The sequence below is a fragment of the Globicephala melas genome, chromosome 14 (assembly GCF_963455315.2).
Source record: "Globicephala melas chromosome 14, mGloMel1.2, whole genome shotgun sequence".
Lineage (NCBI taxonomy): Eukaryota > Metazoa > Chordata > Mammalia > Artiodactyla > Delphinidae > Globicephala > Globicephala melas.
In genome coordinates, this window is record NC_083327.1 from 68,101,214 (window position 1) to 68,124,354 (window position 23,141).

At 40.6% G+C, this 23,141-nt stretch overlaps 1 protein-coding gene across 3 annotated transcripts in view; it reads right to left on the reverse strand.

Moving 5' to 3' along the window:
• PLAGL1 (PLAG1 like zinc finger 1) overlaps nt 1–23,141 on the reverse strand; it is a 164,638-nt gene that overhangs the window by 80,366 nt on the left and 61,131 nt on the right. The window contains exon 1 of one of the 3 annotated variants that reach the window (XM_060283273.2): nt 19,565–19,695. The exons of 1 other annotated variant lie outside the window; for it this stretch is intronic. The gene's annotated coding sequence lies outside the window, so the exon portion shown is untranslated. Of the gene's footprint in view, nt 1–19,564; nt 19,696–23,141 lie in introns of those variants that run through there. One more of the 3 variants, XM_060283277.2, reaches the window with a different exon arrangement.

Here is a 23,141-nt window from a genome sequence, read left to right on the forward strand (position 1 = left end):
GCTTAAGTTTAGCAGGAGAAGAGAACCAAGTAAATCTTGAAGAAAAAAAAAAATTTAACTATAACATAATGAACTATTTTCTATGATTCATACAAAAAAAAATGGTACAACGTTAACTAGTTCACATAATCTTAGCCCAAGTAGTATCACTGCATACTTATAATTATTTACTTATAATTTATTCTACCTGTTAAAGACTGAATTATGCCCCCCCATCCAAATTCATATGTTGAAGCCTTAATCCTAAATATGACTATATTTGGAAATAGGGCCTTTAGAGAGGTAATTATGGTTAAATGACGTCCTATGGTGGGACTCAAATCTGATAGATCTGGTATCCTTATAGGAAGAGGAAGAGACACTGGAGATCTCTCTCTCCACACCCACAGAGAAGAGGCCATGTGAAGACAGAGAAGTCAACCGTCTATGAACCAAGAAAAGGGGTCTCACCAGACGTTAACCCTGATGGCACCTTGATCTTGGACGTCTAGCCTCCAGAATTATGAGAAAATAAATCTCTGTTGCTTAAGCCACCCAGTCTGTGGTATTTTCTTAGGGCAGCCCTAGCAGACAAATACACTACTATACCCCCAAAGGAATTTAAGGCAGCTAACTAGCTAAGATAGTCAGCCAGGCTATGAAACTTAGAGACCCGGCACTCATTTGCTGTACAAATTTTCTCGATAAATGGCCCAACAAATTTCTGATAGTATATTTTTATAGAAATCCTTATAGCCATGATTTTCCAATAACATTATCCAAGCCTCTGAATTGTTTACTAAATCTATTTAGCTGTTATTTTGAGTTGGGATATACATTCATTTCTAATCTCTAGATCAATTCCATAAGCACACAACGATGCTTAAGATAAATTAGTATTTAATCCTTTGGATGCCCTGCAAACCGTTGTAACTACTGGTAAACAGATGGAAAGAAAGTATCTAAAGACTGAAAAACTAACTTTCAATTTAGATTTCCAGGTTGGATCAATTCACCTGAGGGTTCTTAAATGCAGAGCATATTAATAAAACTTAGTATTTACATTGTTTTATCTGAAGTACACAGTTTTTAAGAAGTTAAATCTGTAGTAGTCAGAATAAAAAGTGAAATTGCAAGTGAGAGCCTTCTTTTTGTTTCTTTTACAATTCCAAGAAAAGAGGCTAAGGAGGAAGAGAAAACAGGACAAAAGAAGAGTAGGGGAGAAGTAGCTGATGGGCAGAATGAACAGGAGGGTGCCCAAGCCCTCAAATGTGAGGGAATAAAACCAAAACAGCCAAAATAACAGCACTGATCCCCACTCCCACCCACCTCCAGCATTAACTGTACCACACTGAAAAGAATCTATGAAATTTCCACATTCAGATTCTGAGATTGTGCAATGGTTTGATTTACACAAACATAGGCTCTTGCTCCAACAGATGAAAGCTTCTTTAAGTGTTTCTCTTTTGAAATGAGGTTTGATATTTAAAATAATCTCTTTACCGGGAAACACTCTGCTCTGTGGGGAAATCTTAATCATGTTTGCCAAACTTGCTATTATATATCTATCCTAATTATCTCAATTTCTCCAGTCTTGCTAATATGTTTACAGACTCACATATAAGATCCTAAAGAAGGGATTTTGCTAATGCTCCCCAGTTGCCTCAGAGTATCATTCATTTTGATATGAGCATAAACAAATGCCTTGCAGGATTAAGAAAAAAAGATGACTAGGAAATGTAAAGAAATCAAAACACCCAAAATGCATGACTGTCCCTTTGAAGTCTCAGCACCTCAAAGAATTCAACTAATGGCTCATATGGCTCTTTATCGTGTTTACTTATTACAATTTTATGCTATAACCAAAGCAGAGTTCCTTTGTGAAGTTAATTATTTAACTATATACAGTTACTGTATAAGCCATTAACTTTTCAAACATTTATACCTCTTTTGAAAACTCTACCTAAAACTAACTGTCACCCTTGTAGGTGTTCCAGAGTATATTAGTATAAAATAATTATATCTTTTAAATTATATCTATTTTAAAGTCAGGCCTCTGTAGTCTCCTGATGCAAATGTTCTATCTTAATTGTGGTGGCAGCTCTAAGGATAAACACATTTGTCAAAATTCAAGCACTGAGATTGGCTGCATTTCATTGTTTGGAAATTATAACTCAACAGAGCCCAGAAGAAACACTCTACCAAGTATTATGAGGGTGTAGAGAGCAAAAAAGGGGAAAAAAGGCTTAATTTTAAAAGACAGACTACTATTAAGAATTTCAAAGAGAATTTTTTTAAAAAATCACTATTACACACTGACTTCAGGGTACCATTGTAATTTGAGCTGCACTTATTCTACAGTGAAATACATAAAGGAGAATGTTCCCTGAGATCCTGATATCTGACAATAGAAAAAGAAAAGAAGAAAATCTGGATAAACTAGCTCTATTCTGGACAAACAATTATCGGTTTTCTTTGTCCCATTGCTGGGCTGCTGAGGGTGTGGAGAATGTCAAGTAGCTGAAGCAAGTGGATCCTACAAAGCACACAGTATACGATGCACACAGAACTGCAGGGCCATCCATGTGGTATTTTTCCTCACTATAAAAAGACACGCTCTTTGAGAAGCTGACAAAGAACCAGAAGACATTTTAAATAATAATAATAAAATAATCTCACCACCCAATTACAATTATTAATGTGCCTTCCACTTATTCCTTCCCATTTTTTTTATGTCATGGAGATGATCTGGAATAGAAACGGTCTTGATTCTGGTCTCAACCTGAACACAAACGTCCTCCCATGACATTCATTTGTAAACATGTGAGCAACTTCCTCTAAACCTTATTTATACAGGTTGCATAATAATCCATTATATAGCGATATCACAATTAAAGCAATCATTCTCCAGTTATTGAACTTCTATATTGTTATCAACTTTTTAAATTACAAAGAATGCAATAAATGTAAGCTTTCAACATACTTGAAATTACTTCCTGTGGTAAGGAAAGCCTTCCTAAGTGTGACACAAACTCCTAAAGCCATGAAAAAGAAATTGATAAATTCAACCATGTAACAAAATCAAATTTTCTGCATGACAAAACACACTATAAGCAGAGTTAAAAGACAACAAGCTGGAGCGGGGTGTGGGGGGAGGGAGGGTTCTGTGACTCATGACAAAGGGCTGATTTCCTTAATATAGAGAGAGTTTCTACAGATCAGTAAGGAAAAGACCAACAACTCAATAGAAAAATGAGCAAAACATATGAACAGACACAGTTCATTTAGCGAAGAATACAGAGTAGCTCTTAAATCTATTAAAAGATGCTCATCACAAGAGAAATGTAAATTAAAACTATGCTGAGATTTTTCACTTATCAGATTGGTAAAGATTCCAAGATTTTTAACACATACGGTGTTGTCAAGGGTTTGGAGAAAGGCACTGTCATTCCTCGTGTATTGCTGGTGAGAGTATAAATTGGTATATCCCAGCAACTGGACAATATCTATCAAAAGTATAAATGTGTGTACCCTTTGATCTCACAATTCCAGTTTTAAGAATATATCCTGCAGCTGGACTAATGTGCTATATGACATACGAACAAGGTTAGGCAATAAAGCAATGTTTACAATAGCAAAAGTCCGATAATACAAGATATAAATTCCCACACATCCATGAATGACCAACATGTGAAAGACAATTCTGATACAACATAGTAAGTGAAGCTGAAGAACCTCATGCTATTACGGGAACACAGGGTTGAGCCACTTAGCTCCATTCAGCAGCAGAATCCAATTTTCTAGAAGAGATTACTCTATAGATTAACGTAGAAAATAAAGACATCAGCTAATACAGTGGGATGAGCATGATAGGTGCTATGGACTGAATGTTTGTGCCCCCACCCCAAATTCACACGTTGAAGTCCTAACCCCCAATATGATGGTATTTGGAGGTGGGGCTTTGGGGACAGAATTAGGTTTAGATGAGGTCATGAAGGAAGACCTCCCAGTGATGGGCTCTTATAAGAGGATGGTGAGACCAGAGCTCGCTCTCTCTGCATGCACACACTAAGGAAAGGCTATGTGAGGATAAAACCAGGAAGAGGGCCCTCACCAATAAGCCAACCATTCTGGCACCCTGATCTTAGACTTCCAGTCTCCAGAACTGTGAGAAACAACTGTTTGTTGTTTAGGCCACCCAGTCTATAGTAATCTGTAAAAGCAGCCCAAACCAGCTAAGATGGAAACTGGTACCGAGAAGTGGGGTGCTGTTATAACAAATACCTAAAAATATGGAAGGGGCTTTGGAACTGGGTAATGGACAGAGGCTGGAAAAGTTCTGAGGTGCATGCTAGAAAAAGCCAACATTGCTTGCTGTGAAGAGACTTTTAAAGAAGATTCTGGTGAGAACTCAGAAAGCAAAGAGAAGAGCTGTAGAGAAAGCATCTAGCTTCTTAGAAAACACATAAGTAATCATGTACGGATGCTGGTAGAAATATAGATGGTAAAAGCCTTTCTGATGAGATCTCAGATGCAGATGAAGAACTCACTATTGGGCCATGGAAAAAGGCAATCCTTGTTATAAAGTGACAAAGAACTTGGCTGAATTGTGTTCATGTTTCTGTGTTTTGCAGAAGGTAGAATTTGCAAGTGATGAAACTGGATATTTAGCTGAAAAGATTTCTAAGCAAAGTTTTGAAGGAGCTGATTCGTTACTCCTGATGGCTTATAGTAAAACGTGAAAAGAGAAAAAGGAATTGAAGAAAAAATTGTTAAGCAAAAAGGAACCAAGAACTTAAAGATTGGGAAGAGTCTCAGCTTATCCATATTGCAAAAAAATGAGAAATATGTTTAGAGAGAACACTGTGGCTGACTGACTGTTTGATAAGGAGATTAGTATGGGTGTGAACCATGGACCTGACCTAATCAGCCACCCCAGCAGGAACACTGCCAGTTTGAACTGAAGGGGGAAGAGATGGGACAAGATGAAGGCAGGCTGTCAGACTTCTCAGATCCTACGGGACCTGACCATAGAGTTATTCGGTTGTGATCATACACTATTCTTCAAGACAAGAGAAAGAACGACACTTCAAGAAGATTCAGGGATTATCAGGCTGCCACTCCCACCACAGACCCAGAGTACATGGGCCCAGAGAGGGCAAGGCTGCCCCAACCTAGGGTTCAAAGGGTGGGACCACTGCCTAAGAGAGCTGTGTGGGTGAGGCCCACCCAGAGTGGTAGGGATACGACCCCAGCCTGGCACAGCTGCAGAGTCAGGACTATTGCCCCCGTAGGTCCAGAAGATAACAAGATCCAGCCAAAGAAGATTATTCTCAAACCTTAAGGTCTAATGGTGTATGCTTCGCTAGGTTATGGACTTACTTGAGACCCACCATTCCTTCCTTCTTTCTTACTTCTCCCTTTTGGGATAGAAAAGTATATCTTATATCTGTCCCACCATGGTAGTTTGGGGGCACATAACTAGTTGGTTTCATCGGCTCATAGCTGGAAAAGAATTTTGCCTCAGGCTGAATCATACTTCAGGTCTCACCCATAGCTGATCTAGGTGATATTTAGATGAGATTCTGGACTTTAGAGTTGATGCTAAAATAGGTTAAGACTTTTGAAGCTGTTGGGATTGAATAAATGTATTTTGCATGTGAGAAGGATACGAATTTGAGGTGGGTAGGGGCAGAATGCTATGGACTGAATGTCTGTGTCCTCCCAAAATTCGTATGTTGAAGGCCTAACCCCCAAATGTGATATTTGGAGGTGGGGTTTTGGGGAGATAATTAGGTTTCAATGGGGTCATGAGGGTAGAGTACTTATGATGGGATTATCAAAAAATTATAAGGGGATAATGAGACCACAACTCACACTCTGGGTACAAATACTAAGGAGAGGCTATGTGAGGACATAACCAACAAGAGGGTCCTCATCAAAAACACAACCATGCTGGCACTTTGACCTTGGACCTCCAGCCTCCAGAACTGTGAAAAATAACTGTTTACTGTTTAAGCCACCCAGTCTATGGTAATCTGTTACAACAGCCCACACTAATACATTAGGTAAAGGGAACACCATAAGAAGTGCAGAGATATGTAAATGACATGATATCTACAGGGAACTACCAGCAGCTTGTTATCACTAAAGCCTAAAATACACAAAGACTGGTGAGAGATAATGCTAAAGAGCTATTGAAGGGTCAGCCCAGACTTGTGACCTATAGAACTGTGAGGTAATAAATGTTTTAAGCCACTAGGTTTATGTGAATTTGTTATGGCAGCAATAGAAAACTAATATAGACTTTTGTGCCTGGACGTGGTACGCTGTTACATCAAATACCTAGAAATATGGAATAGCCCTGGAATCGGGCAGTGGGTGGAAGCTGGAAGAATTTGGAGAAACATGATAGAAAAAGCCTAGATAGCCTTAGACTGTTAGTAAGAACATGGGCATTAATGGTGCTACCAGTGAGGACTCGGAAGGAAATGAGGAACACGTTACTAGAAATAAAGAAAGCAACACCTGAAATTGATCTATAAGTACAACACAATCTATCAAAATCCCAGCTAACTTCTATGTAGAAACTGAGAAGCAGTTCCTAAAATTCATATGGAAATTCCAGGGAACCAGAATTATCAAAACAATCTTGCAAAACAAGATCAAAGTTGGAGGGCTCACCCTTCCCAATTTCAAAACTTACTATAAAGCTACAGTAATCAAGAAAATGTGGTACTTGCAGAAGACTAGATACAGATCAACGGAACAGAACTGAAGGTCCAAAAATAAACCCATATGTCTATGGCCAGTTGATTTGTTACAAGAGTGCCAATTCAATTCAATGGGGAAAAAATGAGTCTTTTCAACAAATGGATAAATAAAATATAATATACCCATACAAAGAAATTTTATTTGGCAATAAAAAAATGAAGTACTGATACATGCTACAGCATGGATGACCTTTGAAAACATTATGCTGTGTGAAAAAAAATCAGTCACAAAACCTACATCTTGGATGGCTCCATTTATATGAAATTCCTAGAATAGGCAAGTATAGAGAGACAGAAAGCAGATTAGTAATTGCCTAGGGCCGGGGGATGGAAGGGTTGAAGGTGATGACTAAGGGGTATGAGGTTTCTTTTTTAGGTACTGAAATGTTTTAGAATTGATTATGGTGATAGATGTACAACCCTATGAAAATACTGAAAGTCGAAAAATGTACCCCTTAAATGAGTGAATTGTACGGCATATAAATTATATCTAAGTTATTTTTTTAAAAAAAAGAGAAAAAGAAAACCACATTAAGACACATCATAATCAAATTGCTGGAAATCAGTGACAAAAATTTTTCAAAAGCAGCTAGAGGAGGAGGAAAGGACATAAAGAAAGTGAAAAGACAAACCACAAATTTGGAGATAGGCTTATTATCTCAGAATTATAAAGGACTACTATAAATAAATGAGATAAACAACCCAAAAGAAAACTGGGCAAAACATTAAATGGGCATTTCACTGAGAAATAAACCAGAATGGTCAAGAAACAAATGAAAAGATGGTTGACTTCATCAGTAATCTGATAACGTAACTTAAAATATCAGATGCTGGGAATTCCCCGGTGGTCCAGTGATTAGGACTCAGTGCTTTCACTGTGGTGGCCCAGGTTCAATTCCTGGTCAGGGAATTAAGGTCCCACAAGCTGTGCAGCACCAATAAATAAACAGAAATCAAATCAAATCAAATGTCAGATACCATTTCACATCCCCAAATTTAAAAGTCTAACAAGAATGTTTACACTTGTGATGGGTTTATCAAATAGCATAACCACTTTACCAACAATTTGTAATATTCAATGATACAAAGAGGTATATACTAAATGTCCCAGAAATTCCATTCCTAGGTATGAATCCTAGAAAAACTTGTGTATATGTACGCCAGGATACACATACAAGAGTGTTCGTAGCAAACCCATTTAGAAGAGCAAAAGGTCCAAATGTCCATCAACAGGAAAATGAATAAATTTTGGCGTATGACATTCTTTATGCCAATAAAAATAGATGAAATTATAGTTTTGTTCAAAAAAAAAGCCTCAGGATAATTTATATTGCATAACTCCACTTATAAAGTTCAACAATATACAAAAGTATTCATAAATATGCACAAATATTAAGTAAGTCTATGAAGAAAGTAAAACACTCAGAAATGGGGAAGGAAGGATTTAGGGAGGGACCCAGGGAACTCAAGTTAAAAGTACTAAATACATAGGGTTTCAGAGTAGTCAAAACAGAAAATAGTTTATAATGTTTGTATTTAGTCAATATTCCATTTTAAAAAACAATCTCTACAAAGAAAATAAAATCTAATAAAAGAGGGAGAAGTAGAGACAGCTAACCTTGAATAGTCTGTAAAACGCTTGGGAAGGAAGAGGAAAGAGAATATAGTAGTTAAAAAGGGACCGGGGTCAAGAGAATGTTTGGCCTTATTCTTTTCCAGAATAGGAAATGGTTCAGCAAACATGGGCTAAGGGGTGAAAACCATAGAGATTTAGAGATTACCACCGTTTTTATATAACGGTGGTAGGAGGAAGAGGAATGGTGGAAACAATTCACTGAGAGCTTGTGCTAGAGACTGTTCCAAGCCCCTTAGCCTGCCTTAGCTCACGGTGTGCTCACAGCACTATAAGGTAAGCACTATTTCTAGTCCCATTTTTCAAATGGAAAAATTGACGCACAAAGAGGTTAAGCAATATGCCCATGGTCACACATTTAGAAAGTACAAAACCGTATTCCAACCTGGCATACTTTGGCTCCAGAGCCAGGATTTTTAACCTCTGTATGTTCAGCCTTTGATTATGAAGGAGAGGGTATAACTGAGGGAGCAAAGTCCTGGAGGAGAGAAGACGGTCTTAACTAAGAGAGATACATCTGAGGCTGGAGAAGAGAACAGTAAACAGCAGGGGTGGGGAAGGATGAATGGGAAGGAAGCAGTTCACAATTTATAGCCTCTTTTTTTTTTAAATGAGGTAGGATGTCAGGTTGTTTGCTGAGAGTAAGTGGGGTACAGTTGTGCTGAACTAAAAATATTTATGTATCTGGTAAGAGCTGAACAGAATTAAGACCATCTAAAGGATGAAGAGATTCACATCCCCATGATATACTATTCCAGAATATAAACCCATTGTGTGAAATGCTAGGTATAACCTCCTGCACTAATTATTAGTTAGTTCTTCTCCTTCTTTCTCTTGACCTTGACTAGTTGAACTCAAGTACAGTAAACGTGCCCATAATGCAATCCCACTGGAAGGTATCTGATACCAGCAACCAGAGCTCAGTCAGCTTTCCTGCCCAGACCCTTCTCAAGGAAATTTTCTTTTGTATGTTGTTCTCCTGTCCTCTGCCTGAGGAGAGAAAAACATCTCTACACCCTTTTAAGGTTAGCATTTCTTCTACGTTTCTGTCTCCATAATTAGATTATAGGCTTACTCTAGGGAATAAGTTCATGCCTTACAAAGAATAAGCACATAATATTTAAATACATCTCTGTCCTGGTCATCTCAATAATTGACACTCTACAAGTATCTCTGAAATAAATCACAACATAGAAAAGTAGATTTTTTTCCTTATGTGCTTCCAAAGATGTATTTAGGCACATATTTAAAACTCTAAAAATCTATTTACACAGTTTTTTTAAGCATCAAGCTCTTATCTTTCTGAAGTATCAGTCAGTCCAATCCCTGCCCAAATTATCACAAATTCCAAATTAGTGATTTTTCCTATAATTTATGAAAAACCCCAATTTAGGGAACTGTATCTATTACTCTTTTTAATATAAATATCTTCAGGCAAAATCCACTAACATTTAGAAATTGAGAAAAATATTAAATCAGTTTTAAAATAAGTTAGTATGTAATATTTAACAACTCTATTATAATCAGCTGTAGACTTTATCATAATCAGATAATGTATAGGACATTGCCTCAATTAGTTACTTTATTTCCCCAAGTTTCTCTATATGCCATGCAATTAAATTACAAAATAAATATGTTTCAAAAAATAACGAAACCACTCAATACAGGAAACCGCAATAAAAGTATAGGACACAGGGAAACCAGTAACTGCAACGTGTGTGTTTAAAGAAAAAAAATCTGTTCAGGCGTATATTCAGACGCCAGATAACTTCTACCAGTATTCATTACACAAATTCTACTTTATTGCTACGAATGCTTTAGGTAAACAACACACACACTCAAATGATAGCTAAGGATAATCATACACCTCTATTTTTGTCACAAACACTATCTTACCTGATGCCCTTTAAAACAATGTGTTTCAAATGTTTTTGATCACGACCAATAGTAAAGAAGAAATTTCATGTTGCAACCTAATATAAACATATAATCATGGAATAAAAGTGTTACATAATATTTACCTTACTAGCTTTGATGCATTCTAAGATTTTTTAAATTCTTTTTTTTTTTTTAAAATGCTGGTTCCTCTCTACCAAATTAAAACTCAAGATTTTGGAAAAATACTGTTCCAATTTCTTTATTTTACTCACATATCATTTTTAATAGCATGATCTTAGGTTACTATTCAGAAACTGAATATGATTTGCCCTAGGACACTCTCACAGACAGCGTATCTCTCTGCAACCATACAATTCTGCATAGGATGGAAAAGAGTGGACCACAAACAAGGGGAGAGTAAAGAAAAGGCAGACAGAACCGTCCTGCTGATCAACCAGCATCCTCCAAAATTACGTGAGATGGTGTGGTGTAGAGGTTAGAACACTGAACTGAGGATCGAGTCCCAATTCTACCACGTTGGGCCAGACACTTTGGAGAGCTTCAATTTTCTCATCTGTAATGAATAACATGGAGCAGCGATGCAGTCTTGTGCCCACGACTCTATTCCCAGAGTCTAGAACAGTGCTTGGCCAGGTAGTAGGTGCTCAATAGATATTGTTAAATGAATGGATGGATGAGTAAGTATCTTGTTCATATGGTTGTAAGCAGGATGTCATCCAAATATGGGATTTTGTTTCTAAAATTCAGTCTGAAATAACTGGAGAAACAGTATGCTGGCAGCTTCACATTACTCTGTGATTGATTAAGTGCTTTCTTCTTTTTTTTCCAAGAAAAAAAGGTGGGGGTGGGTTGGGGGGGACAGGACTTTCTTTCTGTATTTTTCCTTCTCCACCAGCTACTCCTTATGAATGTAAACAGTATGAGTAACCCTCTCTCTACATCCAGTATATGTGTAACATTGGTGCCCTTTTAAACCACAAATGTAAAAATTGAGCTGCCCACCTTCATGCATGTAAGCCATTTAACTCTCTCTTGGTGTCAAAAATTGAGATGATTGAGGAGGGTCACAGAAAGAAATTATAAGGCACAGTACTCACTTTTTCAACTTAACATCAATCTGGTAAATATTTCTATAAAGGAGGATGAAATTATTTATTTTAATTGATGCTCAATCAGATTGGATTATCCTTATTATCGATAACCTCACATTGCCCAAACAAATCAGTCATTTATTTCATTAGTCATTAATTCTTGAGTTCTTTTAAGTACAGTATCATGCCAGCTTCTATGAGGAATACAAAAGATGCCAGTCCTTGCAGTCTTAACATGATTTATCATGAAACTGTCCACTAACTACATAAAATATTATCTGATTAAGTATAATCTATATACTAGAGTCCTTAAGAGATTTGGACAGAAAGAAATGTTTACCTTCGTAAAGAAACTTATCACCTAAAAGTCCTGACTTCAGGGACGGCCAAAAATGGCAAATGATTAGCCATTTTCTTCATCCTCTACTATCCATGTCAGGCCAGTTATTGGAACTTAGATATGATCTCAGAATCTTTCTCAACACACCACTCTAGCCACAATCAAGTATGATGAAATTTATTTTTCATCTCTGGGCTCAAGCCTTGTAAGGGTTGGAGAAAAGTCTTTGCTTACATTATCTAACACATGAACCCTGTCCAAGTACACACCCAAAAGAACACCATCAACTCCTAAATCCATCAAAGAAGAGGTATTCATTTCTCTACATGGTCTAACAAAATGATACTAGTTTACTTTAGGTCTTAAATTACTTATGTCAAATGGTGACTGTATCTATAAATCCAACAAAATACTTTATCATAAAGGCTCATTCCATAACAAATCACATGAATGAAATTATAAAAACTAATGTGTTCACTGTAACAAACAATACAAAAGCACGTAAAATAGAAAATTCCAAGTTTACTGGCCCTTCTAATAGTCCATTCCCCAGAGGTGGCCACAGTTAAGTTTGGTATATATCCTTCAAACTTCTTTTATATTTACTAAAGGAAAAATAAAATGTGTGTGTGTGTGTATTCATGTGTGAGCTATACTAGTTTACCAAAATATTTCTGGCAAATTTAAAATTTGTAAATGAAATACAGTATTTAAATAATAGATGACTGATAATGCAAATTTTAAAGCCATTTAATTTTATTGTAATGCCATTTTATTTTATATCTAACATAGCTTAGTGTCAAAATGAAACACGGGAAAAATGCATTAACCCGGTGCTTTTTCAACATGAAAGATGTTCCAAATACATGTTTCATATTTCATAATGAAAGATTCCACCCAAATCTTGTTAAAGCTCAAAAAAATGGAACTTTCGATTGAAAAACATCCTGAACAGATGGTGGTACCACATAGATTGAAAAAGAAATATCTAATTTGTGTTTATATGAGAAATGTGAAACATGAGAAATGTGCACGGAGAGGCACATCCATAGATATTCATGAAAACACTTGCCCTAAAGCACAGGTTGTTCAGCAGAGAAGGAAGCTTGCTGAGCGCTTACTTTAACACTTTCATTTTATATATAAGGAAGCAGACTCAAAGGTCACAAAGCCAAGAACAGAGGCAGCACCAGAACCGCAACCCACGGTCTCTTGCTGTGCTTGCTGTACAAAACCGTGCTGCCTCGGCATTCTTTAACGTGAGGAATTGTATTATACAGATGAGGCTTTTCTTAAAATATATGTATGGTTTAAACACAATTGCCTTTGTTTCCAAATCTCACTTCTTAGCATCCTGGATGCCTCTATCTCAGGACCCCTAGCCACCCCCAAGCCTGCAATTCTTTCTCCTCTGCTCCAAGCTGGATTCTCCACTCTCTTCCATTAGCAACCCTCCCGTCGGTTCATCTCCCCTCTGCCCAGAACCCTGCCCTACATTCATCCTTAGCAAAGTCTGGAGGCTCAAAAATGGGAAATGTGGATGTGCTCATCTCCAGATTGGGAGCCACAACTGTCAGAGAGATAAATCGTAAGTCAAGGTGGTTTTAGGAAAGCCAAAGGTACATTTCTATTATTAATGATAACCAGGCCTGGGAGAGAGAATCTGATCCCCACAAACAATTACACAGCCAACGTCCTGACGCGAGTACGATATTCACAGGGAGATTTACTTTCCAAATACGGGGCAGCCCTATAATTCGGGATAGAATTTAACCTTTGAAAGCTCACATAATAGTGGCGCTCTTACTTTTGAAAACAGATACACCCTTTTTCATAACGATATCACATCAGAAGCTCAACATAGAAAACAGATAAAAATTCAACAGATGAGTTGAAGGAGCAACAAGGTAAAATACGATTTGCTTTACTTTTCCCTCGTCTCTTCTCCCAATCCACACCCACCTTTGAGCACTCCTGAGGAATCTACAGTTCCAGAGAACAAGTTTGAGAACCATTACTTTATATATTTTGACATATTCACCTTTATTAAGCAATGTCAACACCTATATAAGACAGGGTAAATGACGTGTGTGAAAACACTGTAAATTGACAATAATGGAAAGTGTTCTATTTATCTGGTGGCTAAAAACTTCATGCTCTTATTTTCCCCAAACATTAACGAACTATTTATAAATACCTTCTTTTGTATTGGATAATATGTATATTAAAAGCCATTTTTTTCTGATCACAAATGCACCCCACATGTACCCCTGGCCAAGGACTATTCCATCCATGGCAGGAGGAGGGCATGCCCCAGCACCAGCTGCTCAGGCATGCTGCTCAGAGAACCGTACCCTTCTGTGCCTCAGGTGCCATCTCCCACACACCCCCAAAATTCCAAACCTTCAAACTGCTAAAGACACTATATGCCCTTTGATCCTCCTCTAAAAACACCCCACAAAAAATTAGCCTTATCAGCTCATGCTTTTAGTCCCTCTCCCCAAAATCCCAGGCTAGGTAATTGTGCTCCTGGGGTAAGGGGTTGTTAGGGCTGGGCAGTTACCAAATACCATCCTATCCCATCCCCCCACACACACCACTCCCCTCCATCTCTCTTACCTCTAGATGCTTCTTCTCTCTTCCTCAGCTCAAAGTCCTCAGGTTCGTGGACTCACACAAATTGATGCTTGAGGAACCTATTATTATTGCAGTTGGACCTTCAGCCAGATGTTGATCCAAGTTGAGGCCGAGCCAATATTTGATTATCTCTGATAAGAGTGACTCCAAGTTCACACACCTCTACTGAAGCTAAAATTGGTGCAGTTGCCAAAATAGTACTCAAAAGTACTAGACTTTCTCCAAAGAGAAATGACCTCCAATTTGGGCGAGATGATCATAACTAAATAAATCAAAATCATAAACATCTGACATGTGGCTGACAAATATAAGTAAAGGCTGGTGGTGATATCTGGGAGTCTAGGAAAGGAGACTTGAAGAAGAGCGTTTCATCCGGCGAGGAGTCTCTACCACGTGCAATAACGTGCAAGGGGGAGGCTGGCCGGCCAGCCCGCCAGCAAAGAAGTCCTTGTTCATGAACAGGTGAAGGGCATATCATAGGCGTCCATGGCTTTGCGACACTGGCACTGAATCAGTCAACTCTTTTGTTCTCTTTTCTCAGCAAGTAGCCCTCCAGCCTTTAACTGGTTACCCCTGCCGTGAGGAAAATGCCTAAACCTGGCTGAGAAAAAGTAAATGGGTCTGCTAGGCACTTTCATCTTTCAGATATAACTTAATAATCTGAAAATGGGATGCGTTAGATTCTTATGAGTTAACTTAGTGCGACCCAAACCCACAGGTCCTGCTAAAGTGCATCCAACATCTGGGCGAGACTCAAGAGCCTTTGTGTCTAACAATGAAGGTCCCAATCAAAGTCCTCTCCCAATACCTCCCCTCCAGTTCCCTTTCCCAGAGATCCTGTGATTTCCTCATCTCTAACCCCTGTTCCCAATAATAAAGAAGAATCACTTATACTTTGACAAAACTGTTCACACCCCTAGCCCTAATTCTAACCCTAAGTTTCCCAGATATTTTTAATATATTTAGCAAATGTATTCAACAAATAGATTCTGCCTATCATAGTCACTCAAGAAATCTTCTCTCATGTCTTGTGAATTTCCGGGAGCCCGTCAGAGGAAGCTTTGTCTTGCCACTAATATTCTTCCATCCTGAAGGCTTCCCAGAAAGTAAACATGCTTTAGTCTTTGGGGATACCTGGGGTGGTTCTGGGGCATCAGCCTCGAGGCCTCAGTTATTTGTACCTTTACTCTTTCATCTCTCTATCCCTAATGCCACCCACTGTTCCTGCATCCCCAGGTGATGGGGATTTGAAAGGCCATTCTAACCCTGCAGCAAGGACACATCCCTTCTCCCCCTCCAGGAAGCTTTCTCAAACTCCTTGAGAGCCCTCTGATCTCTTCTTTTCAGGAGACCGTGCCACACCTATTTAGCATTTACATTAATTGCACCCTAGGCTAAATGCTGACTTTCTACCTTCCAGTATCACCTATAGCATCCAACACTATCCTGGGCACATACATTTTTAATTGTTTGATTGAGAAGGTCAAAAATGATGAATTGAAAGATATGAAATTGGGGGCCATCTGCACCTGAAAGTAGAAAGGTCATCTATGAAGATTAAGTATACTTCTTCATGAGAAAAAATGAACCAACGATGAGGGGCTACTCAAAAACATTCTTCCTTTATACATTTCTGTATCTTGTACAATAAAGAGATTCTTGGTCATACTTTTCCACTGCAAATTACCAATTAACATCCTAATTAAAATCTGACCCACATCTAGGAGCTCTCTGTACGGAGCCATGATCCCTTCGCCCCCCACCTCTTCGGGGACCAGACACATGTATGTGAAAGGGGATATGCTAGGAAATATTATTTCTGCACCAGAACCACCAGCTGCAGATGAAAGCAGTTAAGTCGCTGAGCAATAAAGCTGACGATTTTTTCTAGTAATATTACAACACATTACTGGAAGTTGGAGAGAGGGGTTCCCCCTTTGAAAGCTCTTCCATGTGTGACTTCCTTATGGCTCCCCCAGTCTTCCCCTACTCCCTGTAGGAACTGACTCCCACCTAATAAACCTCAAAGAAAAATGTAATTTATGTAGAAATCAACAATAAGTGGAAAGTCACTGGGTGACAGTGTGTGTAGACAGTTGTAACAGATGCCCATGATTACAGACTCTGCGCCTTTAAACTCCAGGGAGAGTCAACCTCAGCCATGGTCGAATCAGCAACAGCATGAAGCAGGAGAAAGGCACAGGGCTAAATTGCAGAAGACAAAGCTTCTCACTTCAGTTCATCTACCCATTAGCTTATATGACTTTAGCTGCTAACGTTTAGCAAGTCAGCCTCTCCCAATTCCAGTTTCTTCAGCTGGAAGGAAGAACAATGCTATCTGCCCAGTTTACCAGTGCTTCCACTGGGATCCAGTTAGGTTAGAGAAGAAAAACAAGAGCAGAGGCCACTCCTGATTGAGGCTTTATCACAGCCAGGTGTCCAGAATTACAGCATCATAGCTGTTAATCCTCACAAGCCTCCTGTAGCTCACATTAACATCTTCATTTTACAAATGAGCAGACACAGCTAGTTAAGGCCCTTGCCCAAGGTCACTAGCTAGTAAATTATTCAAACTCAGGGGCTCTTTAGCCTATGCTTTAAGTACCACATTATACTGCCTCTCTCCGTTTTTGAAATAAAATTGAAAACTAAGAGTCTATAAACATGTTCAATCAAAATGTAAGACAACAGATCCCCAAAGAAGCTGGCAGCCATATTTGATTCACCCATTTCTTTTTGACTCTTTTCCCAGTACGTGCTTACTTCCGCCCCTTCCACCAATTTTTTTTTTCTTCCACCAATTTTGTCAAACTCCTTTCTCCTCCTGAACTCTTTCTTCTAGTTATTCCCTTTGTATTCCTCTTACAGTTTTCCTTTTATGTCCCTCTCCTCTATTAAATCATTTTAAGCTTTCCTAATTAACACTATGAGAACCACCCCAAAAAAGTATAACCTTTAAAAGTGCATGTAATTAAAAGAATTTACCTAAATATTAAGTGGAACTAAATATTTAGGAAGAATGTAGGAAAAAAAAGAATGTAGGACACATTTACATTTTTTCTTTCTGTTTGCTTAACAACCTTTCTTGGATTAACTTTAGACAGAGCTGAGACTTTTACAAAGGTAAAATGACAGAAAGCCTAGTAAATTTTTAAAAGAGTCATCATGAAACCAAAGTCATTTCTACTTTAGACTGTCAGCATATAAGTACACGAGAATGTCATCAAATTGAAAAATAACACAGATTTGACTACACACAGAATCCTAAATTCTCAGAGCTTTTGCAGAAGGGCGTTATTTTCCCATTCCAGTGCTGCCTCTGATTGATGCCCTTCCCCCAAAGCTGATGGAGCTTCTCTTTCCTCTGGGCCACACAGCACTTTGTTCATCCTCTACCTGTATTATCATCATAACCGGGTTCTGACTGGCATCTTCACATCAGTCGCCTCCACTAGACAGACATGGCTAGGGCAAAAACCAGCATTTTCCTTATCTTTGTATTTTGAGCATGCTTACAATCAAGGTCCTCGGCACAAATTTGTTGAATAAATGGAACAAAACCTCACATGCAGTAGAAAAACACGCAACCTCAGACAGACTGGGGTTATCACAAGGCAGGACACATTGGTGATTACTGGCTCTTGATGTGCCTAAATGAAAATAATATAAAGCCTTTGGTTTTGGGGAAGAGGAAATATACACGGTGCATTTTTTGAACCGCCATCCGCAGATGGGGCAGGCTGGAGCTTGCCCGCTTTTCATCTGGACGAGACTGATTTTCTGAGTTACAGTTTACACCAACACTGTTACAGATCTGATCACCTGAAAACAACCCCCCTGCTTTCCTTTCCAGGCATGGTGATTCTTCCTCTCCCCTCCCCTTAGTCTACACATCACTTGCAGAACAAATGCATGCGTCCTTTGTTGCCACTGCACCAGAATTTTGTATTATTATTCCGATTTCTCCCTTTTCAGCACACTACCACACATCCCATACTATCTTATCTTGAGAACAAATTCTTAGGGGCCACTTTACAGATGAGGAAACACTGTGCTTAAAATTTGCTCAATGCCACGCAGTAGAATCCAAGTTCTCCTACCTCCTGCTTCCTAACCAGGCAACCCCCAGCAAAATCCCCAGGGAAACTTTTACAAAAATGCCCAGGTCAGGGTTTCAGCCCCACCATCTGTGATTCAGGACCTTTGGGGTGGCCCCAATAGGGCTAATTTGAAAAACTCTCCAGGTGCTTACGAGAGGTGCCTCAGGTTAGGCAGCCCCGCACCAGACAACATAAATCTTGTGTGTCATTATGTACTCCATGAACACTTCGGAGTCATTTCTTCTTTCTTTCAAAGATGCTCAAGACTACGATATTGAGGTAGCTACAATAGTTGTCACTTGACTCATTTTTCTCAATAGAACAAGGGGCTCCTGTGGACCTCCTCACACTTGGTAAATGAAACTAGTACCGGGGGTCGTTTTCCCTCGGCAACCCTCCCCCACCAACACGCACACACACACGCACGGGCGCCTTCGCTGATACCAAAACAACACAGCTGCGCACCTGCAAACGCTACCCCGACTACCTTCACCCAACAAGGACACCCTGCCCCCGTCATTCTGCTGTGCGTCGCCTAGGGTGCCCGGGGTGCCACGGCCCCCGGTCCCTTTTCTCCTTAAGTCTATGGGGACTTCCCTCGCCTCCACTCTGTCATTTTCTTCCCATCAACTCAGTCTCTCTGGGGACGAGCTACGCTTGAACTTGAGATTCTCACGTTTGGGGTGGTTCAGAAATGATTACCCTTTGGTAACGCAGACCTCCAGCCCCCTCAGCCTCTGTGCGCCCTGAACTTGGATCAGGCAAAACACGCCCCCCGCGGGAGACGGCGGGGCGAGCGGGAGGTGGCAGCGCCTCCACTCCCTCGTCACCGTCACCCGCCCCGCCCCGCGCAGGAGCGAGCAGCCGCGGGCTGGAGAGAAAGGGGAAGCACGCCCAGAGCCGCACAAAGGCGGCCGCCCGCGGCCCGGACGCCCCGCAGCACGCCCGAGCGGCCTCGCCGGGCGGCCTGCACCCTGCGGCCGCCGCGCACGGGGCACCTGCCGCCCCGCGGCCGCCTGCGCGCCCACCCGGCCCCTCGCGCCCACCTGAGCGCCGCGCCCCCCGCGCCCGGCTCCGGCGGCCGCCCCGCCCCGCCCCGCCGCGCGCCTCACTTTCTCGTCCTTCCGACTCGCCGCCGAGTTTCTCTTCCCTGCAAAGTTCCAGAGCCGGACCCCGCGGCCTGGCGCCGGCAGTCGGAGGGAAGCGGCCGGGCCGGGCGGCCGCGGGGCGAGCGGCGCGGCTCCGGCTCGGCGGCGCGGAAAAGGAGAAGGGGAAGGGGAGGAAGGGGCGGGGAGCCTCGGCGGGGTGATCCCCTCCGACCCCAGCCTGCCCGCCGTAGCTGCTCCGGGGGACTCGTGCGCTGGTTTTCCGCCCCGGCGTTGGCCGCTCTGCCTCTCTCCCAGCGACACCGTTGGCATCACCTCCAGCTGCCAAGAGTTCGGGCTCTGGGGTCAGGCTGCTTCGGTTCAAATCTTGCTCCACTGCTTAACAAGTGTGTTATATTACGCAATTTACTTCACCCGTCTTTGCAAAATTAGAACAAGAATAGTACCCATCCGGGACGAATTGAGATTTTGTGGGGCCTGAAACGTAAACAATGGGGGGAGGGGTGTTCTTCAAGGGAAGATAGGAAATTAGATGCAGGACTTCGGGGGGGACTCGTGTAAGTAAGGGGGCCTGCTGCTGAAGCCTCATTAGCTTTATGTGTCAAATGCTCTCCGTCAGGTTGTTGCGAGAATTAAATGAGGCGAACGGCGAGAAACGTCTGGAATGGGGCCTGGCACACTCAACAGGTGTTGTTTATCGGGATGATTTCCCTGTAACCGGTCAGGTGGACCTGAGAGGGGAGGAAATGACACTGATTGTCAATTATGTGACAGATGTTTTAAGTACACATAATTCATGCACAAACGTTACGCCAATTTTACAGCTCAAAAATCTCAGGCGTAGAGAAGCCATGTAACTTGCTCGCGGCCCATGGTCACACACAACCCAATTCTGTCACATTGCAACTACCCGGTTTTTCCACAGTTCCACCTCACAAATGTTGATGTGTAAATATATCACTATAACTTTATTGTTTGAGCAAGAAAAGAAGAAATTCCCCCCATGAGGGAACGAAGTGCCTCAGCAATACCTGTATTTCTGAATTTTCACTGCAGAATTTCCCCAGCTAAGTACAGCAGCAAATGGATTGCCCTTGAAACTACACGGCCTGCGTGTGAAGTACCCTGCTGCAAAATCGATAAATGGCTTTACTTAAATGTGTTCAGGTCACACATTTGCTTGCTCGGCTAGCATTATGTGTTTACTTTTTCTATCGATTATTAATACTACTGCAATTCAGATTAATGGGTTTATAAACTATGCCCAAAGGGCTTATAAACTAAGACAAACAATAGCATAATGAAAGGAAGTCTCCTTGCATAAGGCACTTAGAGTATAAAAAATTACATACTTTTGAATCTCTCTGAATCTCTACATCTCTTTGTTTCTAGTTGTAGTTACCCTCCATTAACAGCTGAAATCTCAAAACTGTGTAAATGTCTCTTTTCACACAGATAGCTGGGATTTGAACCCAGTTTTGCTTGAATTCTAAACCTTGGCTCTTTTTCCTACACTTCAGTGAGAAGAGAAGAAACTAACAAAAATACACAAAGTCACATGTCTTGCAAAGTGGGAGAAAAGAAGATATCAATTCTAGTAGTTATTTTCTTAAGTTTCTATAGCAGAAGAACAAAACGTAAAGCTTAGACCCACAACTTGCTTTTGTAGAACGAGAAAAAGTGCCTAGTGTAGTGCCAGGCACATAACAGTATATTTGTTGAATGAATGAATTCATAAAAGAATTAATGAAGTGGTACTTGGTGGTGGTTTTTTTTTTTTTTTTTTTTTTTTTTGCGGTATGCGGGCTTCTCACTGTTGTGGCCTCTCCCGTTGCGGAGCGCAGGCTCAGTGGCCAGGGCTCACGGGCCCAGCCGCTCCGCCGCATGTGGGATCTTCCCGGACCGGGGCACGAACCCGTGTCCCCTGCACCGGCAGGTGGACTCTCAACCACTGCGCCACCAGGGAAGCTCAGTGGTGCTTATTAAGTCAATGGGTGTTGATTCTTGTAAAATGACACCATAGCAAAGAGCTTTTTCTTTCCCCTCTATTTTTTCTCGCTGTCTCCACTCTTGAGTCACTATTGGCCAATAAAATGTGCAAATCAAATTAAGAGGGAGCAAAAGGAAAAAGGAGAGAACAAAGAATAAAAGGACCATAAGCAAGAGTGGGGGAAGAATGAGGAGGGACATCCTTTTTCTTGCCTGTTTCTCAGAGGGAAAAGATTTTATATCTAAGAAATATGGGAAAAAAATTCAAAAGGACGTCAAATCCTGTAAATTGTGAGGTCGAAGCCATAGTTTTGTTTTTATTGTATTTGTGCAAAAAAACCCACAATATTTTGTTAAGACAGAAAATAAAATACCTGCCTCTAAGCAATCCGTTGGTGCCTCCCCCCCCCCCCAACTAGTCAGTCACCTTGTGGCTTTGGATGGGCTGGGGGATGGGAGGTACAGGTTTAGATAAAAAAGGCAAGTTCACTACCTCTCCCTCAGGCAGGGAAGCATTCATGCAGGAAGTGAACTTTCAAAGACTTTCAAAAACAAATTCAATAAAGGAAGTGAGAGAGGGGGCATACATGCAACTTTCAAGGAATAGGTGATTTTTCAGAAATTCTGAGGAGGGGATGAAATGGTGGCTCTAATGAAGGGAATCACAGTGAACATTTTAATGTTTACCCAGGCAAGCTGACTCAGAGTCCGTGCTCTTTAGCCCATGCAGTTAAGCACTTCCAAGTAGAGCACGTTAGACCATCTGATGTAGATACAGCAGGCTGGAGAGTAGAAAAGGAGGGGGAAAGGAACTCTAGGTGCTTTCTTAAATGACCTGCAGAAGATGTGAGGTTCTTGAGCCTAAATTTAAAGCAAAGTTTAAAGAAATGGGTGAAGGGGATCAAAAGGTCAAAAACAAAAACACATGTGTTAAATGAATGAATATGTTGGCCAAACTGCAATCTGAGTCACCTCTTACAAAAAACAAGAACACACAATTGACTTTACTCATTCAACTTTCATTCAATAAATATTTAGTATTTTTAGCCTTGTATTTTTTTTATCACAATGTATACATATAGCTCATGAACGAATAAACATTAAGTTAAGCATATTGAGAGAAAATAACTTCCACTCTGCATTTTTTCATTGCGCACAAGGTCAGCTTTGATGCTCAGCAAATGAAATATAATTTTTTCAATTTTTTTTTTTTTTTTTTTTTTTTGCAGTACGCGGGCCTCTCACTGTTATGGCCTGTCCCGTTGCGGAGCACAGGCTCCGGATGCGCAGGCTCAGCGGCCATGGCTCACGGGCCCAGCCGCTCCGCGGCACGTGGGATCTTCCCGGACCGGGGCACGAACCCGCGTCCCCTGCATCGGCAGGCGGACTCTGAACCACTGCGCCACCAGGGAAGCCCCCCTTCTGTATTTTTAATAGATGAATAGCAAATCACTTATGGTATAATTCTCTAACAAGACCAAACAATAAATGTATTACCAATAAAAAAATATACAATGATTAAAACGGATACTTGTCTCTACTCACAGATTTCAAGAGTAAGGTTATAAGACAGTATATCCTGAAGTATTATAAC